This window comes from Mytilus trossulus, chromosome 13 (genome assembly GCF_036588685.1).
Source record: "Mytilus trossulus isolate FHL-02 chromosome 13, PNRI_Mtr1.1.1.hap1, whole genome shotgun sequence".
NCBI classification, from domain to species: Eukaryota; Metazoa; Mollusca; class Bivalvia; order Mytilida; family Mytilidae; genus Mytilus; species Mytilus trossulus.
Window position 1 is genome coordinate 25,435,773 of NC_086385.1, and position 22,951 is coordinate 25,458,723.

A 22,951-nucleotide genomic window follows, 5' to 3' on the forward strand; every position below is an offset into this window, starting at 1 on the left:
TAATTTGTAAATTTATATATTGGCATAGTAAATCAGCCATATTTCTAATGTCAGGATTCAATTTATATTACAATGGATAGAAATATATAATACAATTGAAAGTAAAAGTGCAATACAATAACAACAAATTTTTGATCGCATAAATTTAGAGTGCCAGCATTTCCTCCTTTCATTCGAAATATTGATACGTAACAAAATATCAGTAGTTTTGATACCTCATGCTGACTTGTACAACAAAATTATTTGACTGCGTCAAGCAAAACTGACCATTTGTGTACTTTAATTTAAAAATCTATATACCCGTATAGTATTTCAGCCATATGTTTTGTATGTCAGGATGCAGTGTATAAAACAATGGACAGCATTATTGCAATACAATAACAAACGATTTTTGTTCGCAGAATTTAAGGGTGCCAGCATGTTCTCCTTTTATTCAAACTTTTGATACGTTAAGTAGTTTTGATACCTCATGCTGACTTGTACAACAAAATTTTTTGACTGCGTCGACCAAAACTGACAATATGTGCACTATATACCCGTATAGTAAATCAGCCATATTTTTTATGTCTGGATTCAATGTATAAAACAATGGACAGCATTATTGCAATTCAATAACAAACGATTTTTGTTCGCAGAATTTTAGGGTGCCAGCATGTTCTCCTTTTATTCAAACTATTGATACGTAAAGTAGTTTTGATACCTCATGCTGACTTGTACAACAAAATTATTTGACCATATGTGCGCTTTAAGGTAGTTTTATGGTATACCGCCATCTTGGATTGAACAATCACAGTAAAAAATCGGTCTAGTTATTTGCATAAATCTACAAAATTGGAGACATGTTAACAATTTAAAAGTTAGGCTGTTTAATAATATAAAGAAAACTTGGCAATTTATTGTATAATACAAAATAATTAAACAAATATCATTTGTTTTGCTTTTAGAATCATTTTTCAAAATAAGCAATTTAAGGAAAGATAACTCGAAAGTAACAAAATTATACTAGCCAGATAGTGAATTTTTTTTTCATTTTTCATGAAGCTAGAAAACAAGTTCGGAAACAACATTTTTTCTTTTTACTTTCTTAAAACATGTTACAAAAACTATCTTTTCACAATTTATTTCAAAATTCTATCTCGTAGATTTTTTTTATGCACACAAATGTGTTTTCCTATGGACAAACTTACCAAACTGAGGCAATTTTCAACGACCCGAAGCTTGAAAAATAGCACGGTGACCCCTACTTTTTATTATATTTTTGAAAAGAGCATATTCAAATATTTATTCTGGCTAAGTTTAAGAAAATTCTGTCTGAAAAATAAACTTAATTCGTAAATCTATATACCTGCATAATAAATCAGCCATATTTTGTATGTCAGGATTCAATGTACAATATAATGGACAGTTATATTGCAGTACTATAACAACATTTTTTTGTTTGCATCAATTTAGGGTGCCACCATGTCCTCCTTTGATACAAAATATTAATACATAACACAATTTCTGTAATTTTGAAACCTCATGTTGACTTGAACAACAAAATTATTTGACCGCATCAACGAAAACTGACCATATGTGCACTTTAATTCGTAAACCTATATATACCTGCATAGTAAATCAGCCATATGTTAAATGTCAGGATTCAATGTATATTACAATGGACAGAAATATTGCAATACAATAACAAACAATTTTTGTTCGCAGAATTTTAGGGTGAAATTAGTTATAAAAGGTACCAGGATTATACATGTCTTCCTTTAATTCAAAATATTGATACCTAACACAATTTGAGTAGTTTTGATACCGCATGTTGACTTGTGCAACAAAATTATTTGACCGCACCCACCAAAACTGACCAGATGTGCACTTTAATTTGTAAATCTATATACCCGCAAAGTAAATCAGCCATATTTTTAATGTCAGGATTCAATGTATAATACAATGGACAGCAATATTGCAATACAATAACAAATTTTTGTTTGCATCAATTTAGGATGCCAGTGTGTCCTCTATTTAATCAAAATATTAATACGTAACAAAACTTTGATATCTAATGCTGACCTGTACAACAGAATTATTTGACCGCATCAACCAGACTGACCATATGTGCACTTTCATCTGTAAATCTATATACCCGCATATTAAATCAGCCATATGTTTTATGTCAGAATTCATGTTTAATCAATCGACAGCAATATTGCATTACAATACCAAACAATTCGTGTTCGCTCGCAGAATTTTAGGATGCAAGCATGTTCTCCTTTTATTCAAAATATTGATAGCTAACAGAATTTGAGTAGTTTTGATATTAATGTTGACTTCAACAACAAAACTATTTGACCGCATCCACCAAAACTGACCATATGTGCACTTTCACTTTTAAATCTATATACCCGCATAGTAAATCAGCCATATTTTTAATGTCAGGATTCAATATGTAATACAATGGACAGCATTATTGCAATACAAAAACAAACGATGTTTGTTCGCAGATTTTAGGGTGCCAGCATGGTCCCTTTTATTCAAACTATTGATACGTAAAGTAGTTTTGATACCTCATGCTGACGTGTACAACAAAATTATTTGACCCCATTGACAAAAACTGACCATATGTGCACTTTAATTTAAAAATCTATATACCCGTATAGTAAATCAGGAATTTTTTTGTTTTGTCAGAATTCAATGTATAATACAATGGACAGCAATATTGTGATACAATAACAAACAATGTTTGTTTGCATAAATTTAGGGTGAAATTAATTATCAAAGGTACCATGACTATACATGTCCTCCTTTTATTCAACATATTGATACGTAACAAAATTTGAGTAGTTTTCATAACTAATGTTGACTTGTACAACGAAATTATTTGACTGCATCCAACAAAACTGACCACATGTGCACTTTAATTTGTAAATTTATATATTGGCATAGTAAATCAGCCATATTTCTAATGTCAGGATTCAATTTATATTACAATGGATAGAAATATATAATACAATTGAAAGTAAAAGTGCAATACAATAACAACAAATTTTTGATCGCATAAATTTAGGGTGCCAGCATTTCCTCCTTTCATTCGAAATATTGATACGTAACAAAATATCAGTAGTTTTGATACCTCATGCTGACTTGTACAACAAAATTATTTGACTGCGTCAAGCAAAACTGACCATTTGTGTACTTTAATTTAAAAATCTATATACCCGTATAGTATTTCAGCCATATTTTTTGTATGTCAGGATGCAGTGTATAAAACAATGGACAGCATTATTGCAATACAATAACAAACGATTTTTGTTCGCAGAATTTAAGGGTGCCAGCATGTTCTCCTTTTATTCAAACTTTTGATACGTTAAGTAGTTTTGATACCTCATGCTGACTTGTACAACAAAATTTTTTGACTGCGTCGACCAAAACTGACAATATGTGCACTATATACCCGTATAGTAAATCAGCCATATTTTTTATGTCTGGATTCAATGTATAAAACAATGGACAGCATTATTGCAATTCAATAACAAACGATTTTTGTTCGCAGAATTTTAGGGTGCCAGCATGTTCTCCTTTTATTCAAACTATTGATACGTAAAGTAGTTTTGATACCTCATGCTGACTTGTACAACAAAATTATTTGACCATATGTGCACTTTAAGGTAGTTTTATGGTATACCGCCATCTTGGATTGAACAATCACAGTAAAAAATCGGTCTAGTTATTTGCATAAATCTACAAAATTGGAGACATGTTAACAATTTAAAAGTTAGGCTGTTTAATAATATAAAGAAAACTTGGCAATTTATTGTATAATACAAAATAATTAAACAAATATCATTTGTTTTGCTTTTAGAATCATTTTTCAAAATAAGCAATTTAAGGAAAGATAACTCGAAAGTAACAAAATTATACTAGCCAGATAGTGAATTTTTTTTTCATTTTTCATGAAGCTAGAAAACAAGTTCGGAAACAACATTTTTTCTTTTTACTTTCTTAAAACATGTTACAAAAACTATCTTTTCACAATTTATTTCAAAATTCTATCTCGTAGATTTTTTTTATGCACACAAATGTGTTTTCCTATGGACAAACTTACCAAACTGAGGCAATTTTCAACGACCCGAAGCTTGAAAAATAGCACGGTGACCCCTACTTTTTATTATATTTTTGAAAAGAGCATATTCAAATATTTATTCTGGCTAAGTTTAAGAAAATTCTGTCTGACAAATAAACTTAATTCGTAAATCTATATACCTGCATAATAAATCAGCCATATTTTGTATGTCAGGATTCAATGTACAATATAATGGACAGTTATATTGCAGTACTATAACAACATTTTTTTGTTTGCATCAATTTAGGGTGCCACCATGTCCTCCTTTGATACAAAATATTAATACATAACACAATTTCTGTAATTTTGAAACCTCATGTTGACTTGAACAACAAAATTATTTGACCGCATCAACGAAAACTGACCATATGTGCACTTTAATTCGTAAACCTATATATACCTGCATAGTAAATCAGCCATATGTTCAATGTCAGGATTCAATGTATATTACAATGGACAGAAATATTGCAATACAATAACAAACAATTTTTGTTCGCAGAATTTTGGGGTGAAATTAGTTATAAAAGGTACCAGGATTATACATGTCTTCCTTTAATTCAAAATATTGATACCTAACACAATTTGAGTAGTTTTGATACCGCATGTTGACTTGTGCAACAAAATTATTTGACCGCACCCACTAAAACTGACCAGATGTGCACTTTAATTTGTAAATCTATATACCCGCAAAGTAAATCAGCCATATTTTTAATGTCAGGATTCAATGTATAATACAATGGACAGCAATATTGCAATACAATAACAAATTTTTGTTTGCATCAATTTAGGATGCCAGTGTGTCCTCTATTTAATCAAAATATTAATACGTAACAAAACTTTGATATCTAATGCTGACCTGTACAACAGAATTATTTGACCGCATCAACCAGACTGACCATATGTGCACTTTCATCTGTAAATCTATATACCCGCATATTAAATAAGCCATATGTTTTATGTCAGAATTCATGTTTAATCAATCGACAGCAATATTGCATTACAATACCAAACAATTCGTGTTCGCTCGCAGAATTTTAGGATGCAAACATGTTCTCCTTTTATTCAAAATATTGATAGCTAACAGAATTTGAGTAGTTTTGATATTAATGTTGACTTCAACAACAAAACTATTTGACCGCATCCACCAAAACTGACCATATGTGCACTTTCACTTTTAAATCTATATACCCGCATAGTAAATCAGCCATATTTTTAATGTCAGGATTCAATGTGTAATACAATGGACAGCATTATTGCAATACAAAAACAAACGATGTTTGTTCGCAGATTTTAGGGTGCCAGCATGGTCCCTTTTATTCAAACTATTGATACGTAAAGTAGTTTTGATACCTCATGCTGACGTGTACAACAAAATTATTTGACCCCATTGACAAAAACTGACCATATGTGCACTTTAATTTAAAAATCTATATACCCGTATAGTAAATCAGGAATTTTTTTGTTTTGTCAGAATTCAATGTATAATACAATGGACAGCAATATTGTGATACAATAACAAACAATGTTTGTTTGCATAAATTTAGGGTGAAATTAATTATCAAAGGTACCATGACTATACATGTCCTCCTTTTATTCAACATATTGATACGTAACAAAATTTGAGTAGTTTTCATAACTAATGTTGACTTGTACAACGAAATTATTTGACTGCATCCAACAAAACTGACCACATGTGCACTTTAATTTGTAAATTTATATATTGGCATAGTAAATCAGCCATATTTCTAATGTCAGGATTCAATTTATATTACAATGGATAGAAATATATAATACAATTGAAAGTAAAAGTGCAATACAATAACAACAAATTTTTGATCGCATAAATTTAGGGTGCCAGCATTTCCTCCTTTCATTCGAAATATTGATACGTAACAAAATATCAGTAGTTTTGATACCTCATGCTGACTTGTACAACAAAATTATTTGACTGCGTCAAGCAAAACTGACCATTTGTGTACTTTAATTTAAAAATCTATATACCCGTATAGTATTTCAGCCATATTTTTTGTATGTCAGGATGCAGTGTATAAAACAATGGACAGCATTATTGCAATACAATAACAAACGATTTTTGTTCGCAGAATTTAAGGGTGCCAGCATGTTCTCCTTTTATTCAAACTTTTGATACGTTAAGTAGTTTTGATACCTCATGCTGACTTGTACAACAAAATTTTTTGACTGCGTCGACCAAAACTGACAATATGTGCACTATATACCCGTATAGTAAATCAGCCATATTTTTTATGTCTGGATTCAATGTATAAAACAATGGACAGCATTATTGCAATTCAATAACAAACGATTTTTGTTCGCAGAATTTTAGGGTGCCAGCATGTTCTCCTTTTATTCAAACTATTGATACGTAAAGTAGTTTTGATACCTCATGCTGACTTGTACAACAAAATTATTTGACCATATGTGCACTTTAAGGTAGTTTTATGGTATACCGCCATCTTGGATTGAACAATCACAGTAAAAAATCGGTCTAGTTATTTGCATAAATCTACAAAATTGGAGACATGTTAACAATTTAAAAGTTAGGCTGTTTAATAATATAAAGAAAACTTGGCAATTTATTGTATAATACAAAATAATTAAACAAATATCATTTGTTTTGCTTTTAGAATCATTTTTCAAAATAAGCAATTTAAGGAAAGATAACTCGAAAGTAACAAAATTATACTAGCCAGATAGTGAATTTTTTTTCATTTTTCATGAAGCTAGAAAACAAGTTCGGAAACAACATTTTTTCTTTTTATTTTCTTAAAACATGTTACAAAAACTATCTTTTCACAATTTATTTCAAAATTCTATCTCGTAGATTTTTTTTATGCACACAAATGTGTTTTCCTATGGACAAACTTACCAAACTGAGGCAATTTTCAACGACCCGAAGCTTGAAAAATAGCACGGTGACCCCTACTTTTTATTATATTTTTGAAAAGAGCATATTCAAATATTTATTCTGGCTAAGTTTAAGAAAATTCTGTCTGAAAAATAAACTTAATTCGTAAATCTATATACCTGCATAATAAATCAGCCATATTTTGTATGTCAGGATTCAATGTACAATATAATGGACAGTTATATTGCAGTACTATAACAACATTTTTTTGTTTGCATCAATTTAGGGTGCCACCATGTCCTCCTTTGATACAAAATATTAATACATAACACAATTTCTGTAATTTTGAAACCTCATGTTGACTTGAACAACAAAATTATTTGACCGCATCAAGGAAAACTGACCATATGTGCACTTTAATTCGTAAACCTATATATACCTGCATAGTAAATCAGCCATATGTTCAATGTCAGGATTCAATGTATATTACAATGGACAGAAATATTGCAATACAATAACAAACAATTTTTGTTCGCAGAATTTTAGGGTGAAATTAGTTATAAAAGGTACCAGGATTATACATGTCTTCCTTTAATTCAAAATATTGATACCTAACACAATTTGAGTAGTTTTGATACCGCATGTTGACTTGTGCAACAAAATTATTTGACCGCACCCACCAAAACTGACCAGATGTGCACTTTAATTTGTAAATCTATATACCCGCAAAGTAAATCAGCCATATTTTTAATGTCAGGATTCAATGTATAATACAATGGACAGCAATATTGCAATACAATAACAAATTTTTGTTTGCATCAATTTAGGATGCCAGTGTGTCCTCTATTTAATCAAAATATTAATACGTAACAAAACTTTGATATCTAATGCTGACCTGTACAACAGAATTATTTGACCGCATCAACCAGACTGACCATATGTGCACTTTCATCTGTAAATCTATATACCTGCATATTAAATCAGCCATATGTTTTATGTCAGAATTCATGTTTAATCAATCGACAGCAATATTGCATTACAATACCAAACAATTCGTGTTCGCTCGCAGAATTTTAGGATGCAAGCATGTTCTCCTTTTATTCAAAATATTGATAGCTAACAGAATTTGAGTAGTTTTGATATTAATGTTGACTTCAACAACAAAACTATTTGACCGCATCCACCAAAACTGACCATATGTGCACTTTCACTTTTAAATCTATATACCCGCATAGTAAATCAGCCATATTTTTAATGTCAGGATTCAATGTGTAATACAATGGACAGCATTATTGCAATACAAGAACAAACGATGTTTGTTCGCAGATTTTAGGGTGCCAGCATGGTCCCTTTTATTCAAACTATTGATACGTAAAGTAGTTTTGATACCTCATGCTGACGTGTACAACAAAATTATTTGACCCCATTGACAAAAACTGACCATATGTGCACTTTAATTTAAAAATCTATATACCCGTATAGTAAATCAGGATTTTTTTTGTTTTGTCAGAATTCAATGTATAATACAATGGACAGCAATATTGTGATACAATAACAAACAATGTTTGCATAAATTTAGGGTGAAATTAATTATCAAAGGTACCATGACTAAACATGTCCTCCTTTTATTCAACATATTGATACGTAACAAAATTTGAGTAGTTTTCATAACTAATGTTGACTTGTACAACGAAATTATTTGACTGCATCCAACAAAACTGACCACATGTGCACTTTAATTTGTAAATTTATATATTGGCATAGTAAATCAGCCATATTTCTAATGTCAGGATTCAATTTATATTACAATGGATAGAAATATATAATACAATTGAAAGTAAAAGTGCAATACAATAACAACAAATTTTTGATCGCATAAATTTAGGGTGCCAGCATTTCCTCCTTTCATTCGAAATATTGATACGTAACAAAATATCAGTAGTTTTGATACCTCATGCTGACTTGTACAACAAAATTATTTGACTGCGTCAAGCAAAACTGACCATTTGTGTACTTTAATTTAAAAATCTATATACCCGTATAGTATTTCAGCCATATTTTTTGTATGTCAGGATGCAGTGTATAAAACAATGGACAGCATTATTGCAATACAATAACAAACGATTTTTGTTCGCAGAATTTAAGGGTGCCAGCATGTTCTCCTTTTATTCAAACTTTTGATACGTTAAGTAGTTTTGATACCTCATGCTGACTTGTACAACAAAATTGTTTGACTGCGTCGACCAAAACTGACAATATGTGCACTATATACCCGTATAGTAAATCAGCCATATTTTTTATGTCTGGATTCAATGTATAAAACAATGGACAGCATTATTGCAATTCAATAACAAACGATTTTTGTTCGCAGAATTTTAGGGTGCCAGCATGTTCTCCTTTTATTCAAACTATTGATACGTAAAGTAGTTTTGACACCTCATGCTGAATTGTACAACAAAATTATTTGACCATATGTGCACTTTAAGGTAGTTTTATGGTATACCGCCATCTTGGATTGAACAATCACAGTAAAAAATCGGTCTAGTTATTTGCATAAATCTACAAAATTGGAGACATGTTAACAATTTAAAAGTTAGGCTGTTTAATAATATAAAGAAAACTTGGCAATTTATTGTATAATACAAAATAATTAAACAAATATCATTTGTTTTGCTTTTAGAATCATTTTTCAAAATAAGCAATTTAAGGAAAGATAACTCGAAAGTAACAAAATTATACTAGCCAGATAGTGAATTTTTTTTCATTTTTCATGAAGCTAGAAAACAAGTTCGGAAACAACATTTTTTCTTTTTATTTTCTTAAAACATGTTACAAAAACTATCTTTTCACAATTTATTTCAAAATTCTATCTCGTAGATTTTTTTTATGCACACAAATGTGTTTTCCTATGGACAAACTTACCAAACTGAGGCAATTTTCAACGACCCGAAGCTTGAAAAATAGCACGGTGACCCCTACTTTTTATTATATTTTTGAAAAGAGCATATTCAAATATTTATTCTGGCTAAGTTTAAGAAAATTCTGTCTGAAAAATAAACTTAATTCGTAAATCTATATACCTGCATAATAAATCAGCCATATTTTGTATGTCAGGATTCAATGTACAATATAATGGACAGTTATATTGCAGTACTTTAACAACATTTTTTTGTTTGCATCAATTTAGGGTGCCACCATGTCCTCCTTTGATACAAAATATTAATACATAACACAATTTCTGTAATTTTGAAACCTCATGTTGACTTGAACAACAAAATTATTTGACCGCATCAACGAAAACTGACCATATGTGCACTTTAATTCGTAAACCTATATATACCTGCATAGTAAATCAGCCATATGTTCAATGTCAGGATTCAATGTATATTACAATGGACAGAAATATTGCAATACAATAACAAACAATTTTTGTTCGCAGAATTTTAGGGTGAAAATTGTTATCAAAGGTACCAGGATTATACATGTCTGCCTTTTATTCAAAATATTGATACCTAACACAATTTGAGTAGTTTTGATACCGCATGTTAACTTGTGCAACAAAATTATTGGACCGCATCCACTAAAACTGAGTATATGTGCACTTTAATTTTTAAATCTATATACCTGCATATTAAATCAGCCATATTTTTAATGTCAGGATTCAATGTGTAATATAATGGACAGCAATATTGCAATACAATAACAATGTTTTGTTCGCATCAATTTAGCATGCCAGTGTGTCCTCCTTTTATTCAAAATATTGATCCGTAACAAAACATGAGTATTTTTGATACCTCATGCTAACTTGTACAACACAATTATTTGACCGCATATCAACCAAAAAATGACCATATATGCACTTTAAGTATGGGAGTCTAAAATAAAAATGATAGAATTTGTTCATACTTTGCCAAAAACGTACTATCCGTTGATATATGTTGAAAAATTTAATAAAAATGATAGGTCACCTCGCATTTTATCTAGCTACAGTGCGTGACAAAATGACACATTTTGTATGGATTATACAGGAAAAAACACAATTTTGTGATTAGAAACTAAACACAATGATATAATTGTTAAATACTTAAGGAAAAGATAGCTTTTAGACAATGTTAAGAGAATATCAAAAGAAATGTTAGGGTCACCGTACGCTTTTATCGGCTAAAATACAAAATAGGAAAATTCTATGTAGAATCCTTCCGTAAATGCACTGTTTTAGAGTTACCTTCCCTTAAAATGCCAATACTTTTTTTTAAACAACCAAAAATAATTATCATTTGCAAAAAATATCAATATCTATAAGTTAAATCTTATTAATTGGTTCTTTTAAATGAAAATTCACATTAAATATTTGCATTCCTTCGTCAAATTTTGCTAACTTGATAGAAAATCTGGACCTTTGGTTCTCTGTTTTTTACAATCCAAGATGGAGGAATACACCCATACCATCTTAATTTGTAAATCTATATACCCGCACAGTTAATCAGCCATATTTATAATGTCAGGATTCAATATATAATACAATGGACAGCAATATATAATACAATGGACAGCAATATAAAATACAATAGACAGAAATATTGCTATACAATAACAAAAAAATTTAGGTTGCCAGCATGTCCTCCTTTTATTCGAAATATTGATATATAACAAAATGTCAGTAGTTTGGATACCTCATGCTGACTTGTACAACAAAATTATTTGACTGCGTCAAGCAAAACTGACCATTTGTGTACTTTAATTTAAAAATCTATATACCCGTATAGTATATCAGCCATATTTTGTATGTCTGGATTCAATGTATAATACAATGGACAGCATTATTGCAATACAATAACAAACAATTCCTGTTCTCAGAATTTAAGGGTACCAGGATGTACTCCTTCAATTCAAACTATTGATACGTAAAGTAGTTGTGATAACTCATGCTTACTTGTACAACAAAATTATTTGACCCAATTGAACAAAACTGACCATATGTGCACTTTAATTTGTAAATCTATATACCCAAATAGCAAATCAACCATATTTTGTCAGAATTCAATGTATAATACAATGGACAGCAATATTACATAACAATAACAACAAATTTTTGTTCGCATAAATTTAGGGTGCCAACATGTCCTCCTTTTATTCAAACGTAACAAAATTTCAGTAATTTTGAAACCTCATGCTGACTTGTACATTCTACAACAAAATTATTTAACCGCATCAACCAAAACTGACCATACATGTATGTGCACTTTAATTTGTAAATCTATATACCCGCATAGTTAATCAGCCATATTTTTAATGTCAGGATTGAATATATAATACAATGGACAAAAATATATAATAAAATGGACAGTAATATTGCAATACAATAACAACAAAGTTTTGTTCGCAGAATTTTAGAGTGCCAGCATGTCCTCCTTTTATTCAAACTATTGATACGTAAAGTAGTTTTGATACCCCATGCCGACTTGTACAACAAAATTTGTCAGGATTCAAAGTATAAAACAATGGACAGCATTATTGCAATACAATAACAAAAGAGTTTTGTTTGCAGAATTTAAGGATGCCAGCATGTTCTCCTTTTATTCAAACAATTGATACTAAAAGTAGTTTTGATACCTTATGCTGACTTGTACAACAAAATAATTTTACCCCATTGACAAAAACTGACCAAATGCCATTGTGCACTTTAATTTTTAAATCTATATACCTGCATAGTAAAACAGCCATATTTTTAATATCAGGATTCAATGTATATTACAATGGACACTAATATTGCAATACAATAACAACAGATTTTTGTTGGCATAAATTTAGGGTGCCAACATGTCCTCTTTTAATTCCAAAATATTGATACGTAACAAAATTTCAGTAATTTTGAAACCTCATGCTGATGTTGTACAACAAAATTATTTGACCGCAACTGTATAAATTGTTTTATGCATAAAGTAAAATTGAGGACGGAACAGGTAAAAAACGATGAACGAAGCAACGTCGACAATGTTTTTGATATCCCGTGATATAAGAATATTGTTCCGATGTGTTGGATAACCTTTCTATCCGCCTTCTAATTAAAAAAAAACACTCTCATTTCCTTTATGAGAAGCTCTATGTTATTGTATAGCCATTGTTTTATGTATATAAGAATACATGTATATCAAATAAAAAAAGAGAATTTTGAATATCTAGTAGAGTCTTGCGAGTAAATAATTTAATTTGACAGCTGAGGAAAAACAATGCAAATATTCTTTACATATTTTATTAAAGCTCAGGTCTGATATGAAAACTCTTATAACGATAATCTGTTATAACAGACTTGTCCTCTGGTCTGTTCAAAAGCAGACTTGTCCACAGGTCTGATAAGAAGCAGACCTGTCCTCAGGTCTAGTCAGGAGCAGACCTGTCCACAGGTCTGGTCTGAGACAGACCTTTCCTTAAGACTGGTCAAAATCAGACCTGTCCTCTCGACTGGTTAAAAGCAGACTTGTCCGCAGGTCTGGTCTTGAGCAGACCTGCCGGTAGGTCTGCAGCAGTCCTAAAGATTGCACTTTGTAAATAAAGATGTTTCTGAAAACACGCCTCTTTTGGGGAGAAATTGAATATTCATAGAAAATAAATTTTGTTTACATACTGGTTCCCAGTTATGCTCTCTGAGTTTCATATCGCAGAGACAGAACTTGGGAATGTAACCAATAAATAATCACGTGCATATTGTTTACATTGAAATCTGTGGTAACCTTTTATTCGAGGTAGGGGTAGTTAAGAAAGTTAGTGTAAGTTTAAGCTCTGAGAATTTCAGGGCATATAAACGTTGAAAATATGCCGCACAGACCTATATTTTGACCTTTGAAAAAAGTTGTGGTGCAAATGAACTTTCAATTCTAGAATAAGATTTTTTTCAAAACTTCATAGTAAAAGTAATACAGTTTTAGCTGTAAAAGGAGTCCCTATTGGAAATGGCATTGTCAATGTTTACAGAAATGCAACCTATAAAAGCAGACCGTAGGTCTGCTCCACCAACGATGATGTTAACTTGCTTGACTGCTTAAAAATTCTCAAGTTATCTTAGAACGCATTCAAGAAGTCCGCTTTTAGTTAACTTTTGTCACGGTTAGGACCGCACCCATATCTACTAATCAAAATTACTATTTTTGTAAAGTTTCTATAAGTTTAGAATATTTTTCCTGTTTCCATGGTTATCGTGACCATTTTGAAAATTCTAACTTCAAAGGTCAACTATGCTTCAAGTACACATTTCTGTATAGTTAAATCCAGTTTGCAGTATTTTTATTTATTTTTTGAAATTTTTACCTCTTAATAACATTAACGGTACCAATTTTCCTGCACCAGATGCGCATTTCGACAGTACATGTCTCTTCAGCGATGCTCGGTGCCAAAATATTTGAAATCCAAAGCTAGCATAAAAGATGAAGAGCTATAATATAAAGGGTCCAACAAGTATAACCAAATCCGTGAAAGGAATCAAAGCTGTGCACGAGGGAGTTAAATTCCTTATTTTATAAATTTTATAATAATTTTTACATTTTGTAACAGAAAATTTTAATAACACAAAAAAAAATCTGTATTTTCATGCCAATACCGAAGTTCTAGCTCCTGGGCTGGTGACACCTTCGGGGACTAACAATCCACCAGCAGAGGCATCGACCCAGTGGAAGTGATAACATTAACGGTACCAATTTTCTTAACATTGTTTCCATGTTAAAACCAGCTAGTTTGGAAATTCCAACGCCAAATGCCACATCTTTTAGTGTTGCTCATCGTTACTGTGAAGTTTCATGAAGTTTGGAGCATTTTGAGATTTTTCAATTTTTGGTGTATTAAAATTTAATGATTCTGCGTTAAAGCATATCCAAACAGTTCACCAAAACAAAAACAAACTGTTTTTTTTCACATTTGTTTTGTTGCCATTGCCAGATGAGCGGCAGCCATTTTGAAAATTCTAGGTGTCAAAGACCGCATCTGCAAATGTCTATTAACATTGTGGTAAAGGTTTTTCAATTTTGTATCATTTTGGAATTTTTGTTTTTTTTTGGCTATTTTCGTGGTAACGGGTATCATTTCCAAAATTCGAAAGACATGTGCCACTTTTGAACATGCCATGATACACATCAATTAAGTTGAAGATGTTTTGATTTAATATTCTTGCAGGGAAATGCAGCATGAATGTGTTTTTTTTTAATAGGGCCAATGTTAAACTTTCGCCTTGTTTCCACGAAAATGGGGGTCATTTTGAAATTTCCTAATATTGTCACAACATCTAGGCATACCAAGGAACATTACCATAAAATTTCATCCAGCTAGATATTATAAAGAAACATTTAGAATTTGCATTTCATTCCACATTTTATCTGTTTCCATAGCTGCCAGATGATGCCATACCCCGATTGCAAATATACACATGCTGGTTAACATAATGATATAGTTTCATAACAATTGCTTCAACCGAGTCCAAGATCTAAGCTGGCCAAAAAAGTGAAATATAAATTAAAAAAACCCAGGAAAAATAGTAATCCTGTGTTAGGATGCTAAGACAAAAGTCGCCAAAACGGACCCCAAATTATTTTATTCTGCGGAATCCATTGGTTCATTATATAATGAGCATTTTGCATTTTTCACATTTTATACAGTTTCCATGGTTAAGGCGGCAATTTTGATTATTTGACAGTGAAAAGTCATATCTATGTGTTTGGCGTCATTTGTTTTAAGTTTCAATAATTTTGTAGCATTTTGAAATTTTTCACATTTTTTTAGTTTCCATGCCAACGCCGGCTATTTTGGAAATTCCAAATTCAAAAGTCAAGTCTATATAAGCTCAATGTACGCAACATATGTTATAAAGTCAATTCAATTTAAAGCATTTTGATGTTTTCATTTTTTTGCTGTTTCCATGATAACGGTGGTCATTTTGCAAATTCTAAAGTCTAACTTCTGCTGCAAATTGTTGTCTCCATATTTATACACCATCGTATACAATTAAATGACTCTAGAACAAATTTGACATTGATAATCTGGAATGTTCCATGAAACCCCTCCCCTAAAATTATGTCAAGAAGACCCCCTACTGAAATTAAAAAAGTTCCATGTTGAAGCAGACATGTGTCTCTTTATATTCATAGAAGTAATCATAATTACATCTACTCTACATACAGTAGGAATTGGAAGAAATGGGTTTTTCAGTCGTATCTGTAACGGTTGATTTTCTATGAATTAATTCAGGTTTTCTTTTGTTTTTTTCCACGTTTGGACTATTTACATGACAACGGTACCTATTTTAAAAGTTCTAAAGATGGATGCCTTCTAACGATGAGTTATTAGTTCTGAAAGTTTCATTTGATATGGACCATTTTTTAGTTTTTAACATTTTTGTCGTTTCCATGGTAACGGCGGCCATCTTGAAAATTCAAAACCCAAGGTGCACATCTGCACATTGGGATTGTCATTATGGTGCAGTTTTATAAATATATGTCAAGGCTCCTCCAAGAACTCGGCTGGAAAAAAGTGTGGAAGAAAAACTTCGTAGAATAACAATATATCCCCCCTTTTTCAAAGGGGGGACATAACTAGATTTGCGATTGCAAGAAAAAGCGGATGGCACCCTTCTACTATTGCCAGGTGAGCGGCAGCCATTTTGAAAATTCCAAAGTAAAAAAATACTGATTTATCTGTCAGCTTTATAAATTGTCATAAGAAATTGCAAATATGGTCAGGTTTTGTTACTGCGACCAAATGAGTTTGTTATCGTGCCCGTCTGATATATCAACATTACTGCTTTTTAAGCGGGGATCATTATATTATCAACAAAAAGATAACATACTGCCACTGTAAATTGATGCAGACAAACATTTGTAATACGAGCAAGCCCGAAAAGTAATATTTTGTAGCCATTATGATCCAATATTGCTGTCATTTGTTATAATGCATTCCATCATGAGTCAAAACTTTTATGAATAAAAAGATGAACAATAGCTCGGCAATCTATATGATTCAATTCATCCTGAGTTTGAAAACAAACTATTTTCTTATTCGGCTCTGTAAATTTTTTTAAAAACGTTTTTATTGATGTGGTCATATGTTTTTGTTATACGAGCCATTCTGAGAAACCAAAATAATACTGTGTTTTTGTGACAAGTCAGTACTATAAATAAAAAGATGCAAACAAAATGTTGTAGTATTTGAGTTCCATTACTGCTGTGGTGTGTATTCTACAATCCATTCTGAGTTTAAAACATATTTATTATGCGGCTATACATATATTCATAATACAGTTCAAAAATAGTCAGTTTTGGTTGATACAGACAAATATTTTGTTAAACGAACCAGTCTAATATCTTAAGACTACTTATAAAAAGAGGTCATGCTGGCAATCAAAGTAGATGCAGAAAATAAACAGTTACTGAAGGAATGAATTACTATGAATTATAGCATAAGCACGATACTGCTCATCAATATGGTTTATACAATCTTTGTATTATTGAAGTTATTAATCGATTTGATTTGATAACCAAGTTTGTAGGATTATTGCCAAATTTTAAAACATACTTTCTTTTAATTGCATAATAAAATGCCCTCAGGCTGGTTTCTGTAAATTCGATAGTTCAAAACAGGTAATTCTTATCTGTACAAATGTGTCCTCCTATTATCGTATCATGTATTTTGATGTATCATTAAAAACAACTTTCAACAAAGCTCCAAATTACCCTTATTACTTATTGACAAATTACAGCTATGCATATACATATATGAAGTATTTTGTTTAAAATATGTACTACTTTCATGTTTGTCCTTTCCTACCGGGCATTCAATATAAGATACCCCCTCTTGAAATATTATCAAATCACTTGACTTTTCTACACTTAATACAAATTTACTTAATTTTGAATTTAAAAAAGACAAATTAAAATAGTTGGTCCTGCTTTGTTTTACAAAACGAATGGACATTATAAGTACAAGTATCTTGTCTTAGAAAGGGATAAAACGTACTTTGCGAAAAATAATTTTTGTTTTCTTGTTTTTTTCAATTTTGCTCTTTCGCTTTGTCTCTGTGCTTTTGTTTTTCTTTGTGGCATATTTGTTTCTTTTTATAGTGATTAAGATTATAACACAGGATTGACTGTTGTACCCTTTTTTGACATTTTTAGCTCATCTGGCCCGAAGGGCCAATTGAGCTTTTCTCATCACTTTGAGTCCGTCGTCCGTCGTCGTCGTCGTCCGTCGTCGTCGTCGTCGTCGTCGTCGTTAACTTTTTACAAAAATCTTCTCCTCTGAAACTACTGGGCCAAATTTAACCAAACTTGGCCACAATCATCATTGGGGTAACTAGTTTAACAAATCTGTAGCGTGACATGTCAAACCAACCAAGATGGCCGCCATGACTAAACATAGAACATCGGGGTAAAATGCAGTTGTTGGCTTATAACTCAAAAACCAAAGCCTTTCGAGCAAATCTGACATGGGATAAAATTGTTTATAAGATCTAGATCTATCTGCCCTTAAATTTTCAGATGAATCGGACAACCGTTGTTGGGTTGCTGTCCCTGAATTTGTAATTTTAAGAAAATTTTGTCCGTTTTCGCTTATTGTCTGGAAAATTATTATAGATAGAGATAAACTGTAAACAGCAAAAATGTTCACCAAAGTAAGACCTACAAATAAGTTACATTATCAAAATGGTCAGTTGACCCCTAAAGGAGTTATTGCCCTTTATAGTAATTTTTTACCAATTTTTCGTAAATTTTGTAATCTTTTACAAAAAATTTCTACTCTGAAACAACTGGACCAACATTTAACAATATCATTATAAGGGTATCTGTGTGCAATGACCCGGCCAACCAACCAAGACGGCGGCCATAGCTAAAAATCGAACAGAGGAGTAAAGTGTAGATTTTGGCATATAACTCTGAAACCAAAGCATTTAAAGCAAATTAAAAAAGGGGTAAAATGTTTTCTAGTGAATATCTATCTGCCATGAAATTTTCAGATGAATCGGACAACTGGTTGTTGGGTTGCCTCCCCCGACACAGGCCCTTAGGAGACTATAGTTCACTAATATTTCTCAAGCTATTAAGAATTTAGGAGACTGTCATAAATGTAAGAGGTTTAGTTAGCTATAAAACCAGGTTTAATCCACAATTTTTTTACAATGGAAAATGCCTGTACCAATATATGATAGTTGTTATCCATTCGTTTGATGTGTTTGGGCTTTTGATTTTTCAATTTGATTAAGAACTTTCCGTTTTGAAAATTCCCCGGAGTTTGATATTTTTGTGATCTTACTTTATTTTTTATTAAATCAAAATCTGTCTGAAACAGCGTTACGAAGATGTTTGATATTTTGATTAACAGCATAATGATTACGTTTGGATGACGTGTTTACGTTGACGTTGGTGACTATTTCGAACCCATCTATCCCATCGAACTTGAGATAAAGTATACCATAGATACATTGAAGGCTGCGTTATATCTTGACTAACATCTGGAAATTAACAATGAGGGTTTCCTTGATAGAGAGTTGCTGTTCACATGGAAGTTATTTAACCAAAAAGTGGTGAAGTTGAAGTTAACCCATTCTAAAATGTTACGGACAGAATTACGAGTTTTTTTAACGTATAGGAATATCTGGTTTACAGGTGACGACGGATATGTTCCTTTCATGTATGTTATCTACCGAATTGTACTATTTACCGGATTTTTTTTATCACATAAGCAACACGACCGGTGCCACATGTGGAGCAGGATCTGGTTACCCTTTTAGAGCGTCTGAGATAACCCCCAGTTTTTTGGGGGATCGTGTTGCTAATTCTGTAGTTTTCTATGTTGTGTCATGAGTTCTATTGTTTGTCTGTTTCTCTTTTATTCATTTTTAGCCATGGCGTTGTCAGTTTAGTTTAGATTTATGAGCGTGACTGTCCCATGTGTCCCTCTGGCATCGTTCGTCCCTCTTTTCCAACTGTTGTACCCATAATCCCATCCTCTTTCTCTCGAGTGTGACCTACTTTCACTACAAAACTCAAAAAGTCTAAAAAAAAAACAACTGTTTTTGGCTGAATTTGCATGAATTTTTACTCAGCATTCTTAGTTTGTCTGCATATTTTTTTTAAACTCTTGACATAGTATGGATTTGTCTAATAAGGTTCTTGATAAGTGTCTTGACAGAATGAACATTTTCTTAAAGTTTCTCGACACATCCTGTGTCATCTGATAAGATTCTTGATTAGTCTCGACCAATTCTGGACTGTCTTAAAGTTGCCTCAATCTGTTTTGACATATTCATGACATTCTTTATAATGTTTGAATATGTCTTGACTCATTATCTACATTCTAAAATAAATATTTGTGATAACTCCTTCCTTGTTTGAGATCCAAATCCAGTTCATCAGACCAATTATTTCTATATTGATGGGACCCATTATTATTTTTCCTGGAGTAGATAATAATAATCTTTAATCTTTGGAAAATAGTTAATTGTGTTGTATGTTGAAATAATAACTTCATAATTTGATGAAGAAAATCCATTCTAATTCAAGTTTTTTTCTCATCAAAATGATGATTTTCATAATTTTCATCTATCAACAAACTTTTTAAATTGTAGTTGTATGGTTGGTAAACTGATAAGTTGTATGGCTGATTACAGGTAAATCAGAATTTTTTTTAACAGTTGCGTGTACTCTGGGTTGTGGAATACCTTAATTTTTATGGGGAACACCCTGTTCATATGTTAAACTTAATATATATTCCAACAAATGACTTTACACACATTTGTCTTCTGTTAATGAATGATGTGTACATCATCATAATTTTCTATTTATATAAACCATATTTTTGAACAATGATTATTTACCATATTAATATTGAATATTGTGAATGTAGAATGAAATATGTCTACTGTTTGATTTGTTAGATTTAGGAATCAAAATTTGTAATTTGTTAAAAACTCACATTTAATTTGTTTTATATCAACACACCCAAATTTAAATTATATTTAATACATCAGTTTTCATAGCCATAGTGTAACTTGAAACAACAGTATATCCCGGTACCTTTGAAAGTATTATATAAAGAAAAATTCAGATTTAAGTTATATCATGAATACTGGTCATGATTTAAAAAACTCAGAACTGTCAAATAAAATTGTGACTCAATTCAAAATGTTCAGAACTTGTCATACTGCCATACTGAGAAAAAATAAGATTGCCGAAAATGTGTTGAGAAATTGCAAGAGTATTCAAATGTCAAGAATTTGTCAAGAAAGTTCAAGACCATATTCAGAATGTCGAGAATATGTCGAGTAAATTTCATACAAATTTAATATAAATGAGAATTTGTCAAGAAAATTAAGTCATACTTTTGGAGAATGTTGAGTAAAGGTTCTTGCACAACAAGACAAAAACTGGTCTTTTCAGACTTTTGGACTTTTTTAGTTTGTATTAAACTTATCACCGTATTATTACTTTCATGAGCAATAAGACTAGTGTCACGTGTGAAGCACGACCTGATTTCTCTTTCAGAGCACATCAGATTACCTTCGTTTTTTATTTGTTGTGGTTCTTAAACTCAGTCTTTAGTTTTCAGTGTTGTGTTTTGTTTACAGTTGTTTATCATTTTGTTTTCTTTCTTTTTTGGTATTTTTCGCCTCCCCTTCTCTTTTTCAAATAAGTTTGCATGTCTGCTTAAGCAAATGCTCAACAAAGATATAATTCTAATAATTTCTACTCAAACCATCGTTTCGTCCATATTAGACACACCAGTGTCACTCGAATACAGATGAGAGGCAAAATCTAATACAAAGTAGTGAAGGAAAAAAAAAATAAAATATAGAAAAAGTTTTGCCATATAAAGATTACACAATCCATGCCTGTTAACGTTGGTAAAAAGCTTAAAATAGTAATTCAGCATTATATACATGTTCCGGACCATATGAGTATTTGGACCATACGCGTATGGTCATGACCATATGGGTGTATACTCATATGGTCCGACCGTACGCGAATGGTCGGGGTAATTAACATTCTGTTACAGCCAATCTAATTAAAATATTGATCTCTGGTTAGATCTCATATGTGATATAATGTAATCAGAGATCAATATTTTAATTAGATTGTGTTACAGCTTACTTTTAATACTTCTAAACTCTTCATATGGTATAACCGTTCATTAAAAAGACGCTATCATATAGGTAATTTCATTCTTATATTATGATAAAAAGAATAGCTAATAAAAAATTAAAAGTTTCACAAAGTTTATTTTACTTACTAGTCAAACTATAATAAACACATTTTATACCGATGGTCATTACCGATGACTATTGCCGATTTGCTTTTACGGGTGAATGGCAATAGGTCGACTTAAATAATTAAATTTCAAAAATTTCTAAATGAACTGTTACACAAGAAGTTACTTGAAAGTAACATAGTTTATTTTGAATGTCTTGTGAATATGGTGTATTGCAGTCATTTTGCGATATTTGAGATCTAGTAAGAGCTTAATAAAAATACTATAGAGATCAGAATGGCCAAAGACCTCGGTATCACTGTACGCTGCTGCAAAAAGGCTAGCTTTTCACTCGCAAACAAAAGGTGTCACTGAAAAGGATCGTGCACTACCAAGCCTACATGCAAAAATGTAACTAGCGATGAAAACTAACTATGCCATCAATATTTAATTTTTACGTAATTTTTGAATTATGAAATTAACAAACTGTCATCTAACCATCATTGTTTTTTTTTATAAATTTTTTGTATTATTAAATCGTATATAATGTAATTTGAAAAAATACTTTAATGGTCTAAATACTCATATGGTCCGGCCCGTTACTAACCAAACAAGTATTGTATACTCATATGGTCCGACCATACGCGTACGGTCAAACTATACGCGTATGGTCGGACAATATGAGTATACGCATATTGTCATGATCATACGCGTATGGTCCAAATACTCATATGGTACAATACATTTATAAA

The 22,951-nt window shown here is 31.4% G+C and overlaps 1 protein-coding gene across 2 annotated transcripts in view; it reads left to right on the top strand.

Moving 5' to 3' along the window:
• LOC134695076 (uncharacterized) overlaps positions 1-22,951 on the top strand; it is a 68,620-nt gene that overhangs the window by 25,869 nt on the left and 19,800 nt on the right. The window lies entirely within an intron of this gene.